The 6,498-nt window shown below is 43.0% G+C and overlaps 1 protein-coding gene across 2 annotated transcripts in view; it reads left to right on the top strand.

Moving 5' to 3' along the window:
• The first annotated feature begins 3,639 nt into the window (after positions 1–3,639).
• The window catches only part of cab39l (calcium binding protein 39-like), a 73,844-nt gene continuing 70,985 nt past the window's right edge, over positions 3,640–6,498 (top strand). For both annotated transcript variants that reach the window (XM_067992594.1, XM_067992592.1), the window contains exon 1: positions 3,640–3,864. The gene's annotated coding sequence lies outside the window, so the exon portion shown is untranslated. The remainder of the gene's footprint in view (positions 3,865–6,498) is intronic.

The following is a 6,498-nucleotide window of genomic DNA, read 5'->3' as shown; positions in this document are numbered from 1 at the left end:
GTGTCATTTGTGAAGCTTTTGTTACACTAGGCTCAATGTGGTCATAGAGCCTCCTCATAGAGCTGACTCAACTGTGGAATAACTCCCTCTCTCTCTCAGTGCCATTTGCCTTGATAATATCATGAAGCATTTTGAAGTGTCACATAATGTGGGCTAATTGTTTGTGATCAGAGAACAATGCCTAGTTGATTCCTGCTGAGAAATATAACGTAATCACAACAGTGCCATGAAATTGCCTTGTTGTTATACTTTTGGGTTCAGGAGTCATTAACAGATGCTTTTGTTTCAGGCTACACTGTGCTTTTCTAGTGGACCAAAGACATCTTTAATAAATAAATAACTATATTTTCAAAACTAATCAGGGAACGACAGATCATTGTGTATAATATTACTCCTGTCAAATATCTCCCAAATAGGGTTTTGGTTCAAAGACAAGTCATTTCTTATTGTTGAATCCCTACTATAAGGCTGAATTTTAAGATTATTGGTTAAACTCCATGGTGTTGGACACAGGGAGTCGAGACCAAGTATAATTTTCAGGTGAATCGGGGTTAGAGGCCATGGGATAATTGGGCCAGGGTAATTCAGACCAAATTTTAAAATCAGGTATTCTGTTCTCATTTTTATATCATACTTTGATTTTATATTATTATTTATAATTAAATAGCAAAACTTATGGCAATTTGGAAAGCAGAGAAGTAGAGTTGGTTGGAGCCTAGAAGTTTCTGTGCAGTACACACTGAGGAGCTGGGAGACCCAAAGGTGCTACAGTGCCATCACTGGTGGGAGGGTATAATTACAGCTTAAGAATTTCACACGGACAGTTCCCATTATACAAATAGACATAGGGATTAATAATGGTAAAAGTTGATACAAAAATGTAACAACTGGAAGTAAGCTCAGTACTAGAGTCCTCCTTTTTTATTATTCTTCAAACTATATTAATTATATAGTCTATATTAAACTATATTAAACTCACCCAGATGCATCTATTGCAGAAAACCATCAAGACATAATTTAACTATGTAAACTCTGGTCGAGAGGGCACATTTCTGTCATCATCTTCTGTTTCCACAGGCATCCCCACAGAAATGCCGCTCACACACCCAGCACCACATAGCGCTTAATGTCACTCACTTCATCTGCAAGCTTGAGTGCAGGTACATCCCATCCAGGGGATTTAGGTATTTAGTTTGAGATGAATCGTATAGCACAAGTGAGCAGCAGCAGGCATTGGAGGCACAGGAACCTGCTGTCTGCAGAGCCAGCTCTCGTTCTTTATCTGCTGCAAAATGTTGTCAGCTGGATTTCATGGGGTGTATACTTAAAAGGACGCGATCTGAGTAACAATTTTTTTCTCCAGTCATTAGAGGATGCGACAATAGAGGGGTCCACCATCCACATCTGTGCCGTTCTGCATGACTGTTTACCACAACTGCAGTCCAGCATGAAGCACGTGCAGTCCCAGGGCTTTCTGCAGCACAGCCTCCAGTGACTGAGTTCCTAGGCCCAGTTGGAATATCCTTCATAAATATTCAGCTGCTATTGAAGCTTTGGGTTCCAATCTCCAAGAGGCTGTCTTATCTGATTTCAACATGCTGGGGGGGATCAGATGGACCGAGCCATTCTTCAATGCTGCATTGCTGTCAATGATGCCCAGAGGTCTGTTCCCATTGAAATGCTGAAGCAGTGCCCATCAGTAGGAGCATGGCTGCAGTAGGCATGGACATGACTGTTGCCTTTGATGTCCATGCAAGATCTGGCCGACCAGTCTGGATGCGGTGGATCCAATTGCAGAGCCACCTCATGACCCAGCACAGAGCCAGAGAGCCACCTCAGTCCCAAGAGATTCCCTCTTACACCTGGACACGCATTGTCCCAGACTTACATCAGGGATTCCACATGACCTCTCCCTGCTCCAAATATGGCTACATCAGGAGTTCCTCCATCCCAGGCCCTCTGTGGGTCCTGGCATATAGTGGTCAATGCAGGCATGACTGATTAGACCGGGCATACCTCTCGAACCAGGGGCAGACAAGGGGCCTGGCATCTCCCTCACCAGCCGAGACACCTCTGCTGGACTTTCCGGCATCTTCATAAAGTCTTCTGGGGTCAGCATCGGAGGTTCCTGTCGGGCGCATCGCAGCACTTATGCCTCACTGTCAACAAGGGGAAGCAGTCGGGCAACAAATACTCACACATACACAAATTACATTTGTGCATTACATTTGATTGAACTTTAACTTAATTGTGTCAAATGAATAGGATCTATGGTAGCTGAGTTAGTGAGGAGGCCAATGTTGATGAGAGTGCATTTGAAGGACTGTAATACATTAAGTAGATGTCATACTTAGCTGAAAATATCACCAATGTGGGCTTGCTCTGCTCTTGGCTATGAGTAGGTGTCCTCCTCTTCCACCTGCTCTATGATTATCCCTCTTTGGCGTATGCAGTAGACTTTGAAGAACTTGGAGGTATTGGTGGCATTGTATTAAAGGACACCCCTTATCTGTCCAGTCATCTTAAAAACTGCTTCAAGATGCCTCTAGCCTTTATGGCCACATGGGTGCTATCAATGATGCCTTGGACTTTGGGTGATCTGATACATAAAGAAGGTGAAAACCTTCCCATTCTGCTGCCGGTTGCCCTTTGGAGAAAGTAATCAAATTGTTTGCCATGGCACATTAGTCACCTGCTTGATACATATATGAACTGCAGACTGATTGATAGTGCTGATGCCCCTTGTAGCAGCTTGAAGTGAACAAGGTGCATTAAAGCTCAGGGCTGTCCATAACGTTGACAGCCACCAACAGTACCATCCTTTGGCGGAGGGTGGCTGAAGGTCAGATTCTGGAGACGAGCACCATTCTATTGCTGTGTCCTTAGCCTAAGAAGGTGGCTTGCCTTCATTATTCCAAGGTACAAATGCCTCTGCTTGTAGATACAGTCTTGTATGAAGGCAGGTAAGTGCAGTCCACCGCTGGTGCAGTCTGATCTGCCTAGCAGTCTTTTCATTCTCTTCTTTCTCTACCAAATAACACAAAAAGACTGGAATCACCATTGGAAAGCTCATTTTCAAAATTATATTGCAGCAACTAAAAATCTGGCAGCCAAACCTCAAAAAAATAAACAGGCAAAAATTTGGACTGAAAAGAACATCCAGCACAAAGCTAAATAAAAATGCAATTTTCTGAGATTTGCAAGCTCGCCCGGTGACTGTCGCTGCTGTACCTGGAATGGTGCAGGACATTGTGCGCATCCGGCACCACCATTGTGGCCTCGCTATTTTTGGTACTGGAAAGCGCTTTAATAACAGGGAGGGAGTTCATTTGAGGGTGGGAAGAAACACGATCAAATCTTCTCTCTGACTGAAAACCAGGGAGTGACATTATCTCTAACACCCTCCTTGAGCAATGACATAAATTCTGAATGGCCAACCCAGTTTCTTCTTACGGGCCAACGGAAAACCTTTGCGTTGGCAAGGATCCGGCTCACACAGGGTTAAGCAGCGCTTTGACTTTTCCCGCTCGCGCCCCGTCGCGCACAGGTCACGTGGGCAGAAGCGCTGGGCGCACGTAACTCGGTAACGCGCAGCGTGCGCAGGATTCGGTGACGTACAGCTCAGTTCCCCCACCAGCGCCCCCCCGGCAAACTTCGTTGACGAAGGAGGAGGGCGGTCCGAGCGCAGCGAGCTGCTTTACAATACAAAGAGCCGGAAATGAGAGAGCTGGCGGCGGTGTGACTGACTAGCTCGTTCTCCTTCTGCCGGTGCGCCGCCTAACCCATAGCGAGGGAAACGTGTCGGCGGTGCGGTCGTCTGCGTCGTTCCTGGAAAGGGGGGAAGGAGAGGAAACAAGAAAACAGGTCGGTGTCTGGGGTGAAGTGAGTTTTTATTTCCACAGAGTGACGGTTGGGCCGTTTGCCTGCCGTCAGCGGGCAGCAGACTCGGTAAGGCCACTGCGCATGCTCGCCATGTACCTGTCAATCAGCGGCAACCATAAGAGTTTGTGTAATGTAACTCGTTCAGTGCTGCATCCAGGCCCCCAGACTCCTTCTATTGCATTGCTTTTGGTTGAATTTACTGCAAATGTACTCCGGTTGTGAGGACAACTGCTCCTTCCCTGGCAACTTTTGCATATTTTCTGTATAATTAATTGATTTGCTTCAGAAAGCATAGCGCATTTTTTAAAAAACATTGTAGTTCTTGATCATATCAACTCCTTTTCAAGTTCAGTTATTTTCCTGGACGTCTCTGTCTATTTTTGAAAATTTGCTTTATGATAGGATCACTTCATTTCTTTTGATTTTGAGTGCTTGACTTCGAATTGCCGGAGAGGCTGAGGGTTTAAATGTGAAGCCCGGCCGTGCATATCTGAGGCCGGCGTGAGTTTTATGAACGTCAGCTCTCTGGTGCTCATTGGAGTGTTATGTACAGGCAGAAAATCAGAGTGATTATCCCACCTTCTGCAGTGTTCCAATCGTTCTCTATAAACAGGTTGCCAAATTTTAGAGTCTGTGTTCAATCCAGAAAGGAACAAAAATATGCAATATTCACTTCCCAAACGTAGTGAAATACAATTGAATTTTGCCTCTTTTGGAGTGGCTCTTAATGCCATCCAGTGCTTACATTTCCATGCAATTAAAATGTTTGCAGTTTTTAATACAGTCACCAAAATGTTGCCCTTTTTAATAGTATATTACAGAGGATAATGGATAGTTATGTGAATTGGACAGCAGTAATCCAGTCAAGGGATTCAGATGATCAGCAGAGCATGAACAATTTATGAACATTGTCTGAATCCAGAGATTAATAATAATGCCTTGAAATTCACTTAGAGGCTTTGATTGTTATCATGGAGTAGTCTAATGAGTGATCTGTTTCATATGGATGTTTTTGGTTTCCAGTTGGAAGATAAACAGTGCAGGTGATGTAGGATTAAAAAGTTTTCCCAGTTTCTTGACCTGTGGATTGATGGTATGCCTGACTGTAGTATTAGCTTATTTAGAACTGTAGATTGTTAATATAAACTAGTACAGATGCTTTCTACTGCTGCTGTCACCCTTTACTGGATGTACAAACAAAAGGTGACTGACCACAAGCCTGGAGTGACAGCTGTCATTGAGATAATGGTGGCTCTGATGGCAAAGCATTTTGAATAAGAAGCAACCTGGAGGGGGAAAAATTAATTTTGGGATTGACCTAATCCCTGCATTCCATATCTCTAAAACAAAAAATGAATTCATGTTATTTTGTACAGAGTAAGATAGGTAACCAGAGAATGAACTTAGAGGTTTTTAAAAAAAATAATTAATTGAGCCAAATATATTTTATATCTGGTTGGGAACCAAGCATTCTTCAATGAACAAGATATGAACACAGCGCAATATGTACAAGATCTGTTTATTGTTTTTTTAATTAGAAAATCTTAAGTGGAGGAACATTTGAAAATTCTCTTCATTTTAGGAAATCCTCCTGCAAACTGACTACTGTTTTGCTAATTCTATGAAAATGTTAACTGGCTAAACTGAATTTTGATTGTGCTGTTAGGAATCTGCAATTTGTGCAAAGATAAATATGCTGTAAAAATTCAAAATATCCCAAAACCTTGTATTTTCTACCTAGTCACTTGAATCATGCATTGTTTGCAGCAGAGAGAGAAGGTCCTAGGCCTCTGCCGGTATTGATTCCAGGAGGTGTGTGACAGCAGGCAAAGAATGGCTTTCCTTCCTCCAGTTGGTGCCTCCCTATAGCAGCATAGTCAAGAGTTTCAACTTGAGAATTGGCCCTGTACCGTAACTGCTATTATGACTGCACTGGTTCAAGTCCCACTCCAGAGACTTAAGCACATAATCTAGGCTGGCACTGAAGTGTAGTAGTGAGGGAATGTTGCACTGTCGGAGGTGCCGACTTTTGGATAAGACGTTAAACCAAGGCCCCATCTGCTCTCTCGGGTGGATGTAAAAGATCCCATGGCACTATTAGAAGAGCAGGGGAGTTCTGTGGGTGTCCTGGCCAACATTTATTCCATGCCAACATTTATTCCATAACCAACACAAAAACAAAAAAGGAAAAGCGGCCCAACCATGGCTAACAAGAAATTAAGGATAGTATTAGATCCAAAGTGGAGTCACATAAAGTAGCAAGCCTGAGGATTGGGAGCAGTTTAGACTTCAGCAAAAAAGGAACAAGAAATTGATTAGAGGGGAAAAATAGAGAATGAGAGTAAACTTGCAAGGAACATAAAAGTGGATTGTAAAAGCTTCTACAAGTATGTAAAAAGAAAAAGATTAGTGAAGATAAATGTAGGTCCCTTACAGTCAGAAATGGGAGAATTTATAATGAGGAACAAGGAAATGGCAGAGCAATTAAACAAATATTTTGGTTCTGTCTTCACGGAAGAGAACACAAATAACTTCCCAGAGAACCAAGGGACTAGTGAGAAGGAGGAATTAAAGGAAATTAGTATTAGTAAAAAAATAGTGCTGGAGAAATTAGTG

This window comes from Heptranchias perlo, chromosome 11 (genome assembly GCF_035084215.1).
Source record: "Heptranchias perlo isolate sHepPer1 chromosome 11, sHepPer1.hap1, whole genome shotgun sequence".
Taxonomy (NCBI): Eukaryota; Metazoa; Chordata; class Chondrichthyes; order Hexanchiformes; family Hexanchidae; genus Heptranchias; species Heptranchias perlo.
Note: the sequence above shows the minus strand (reverse complement) of the source record. Positions and strands in the feature narration are given on the sequence as shown.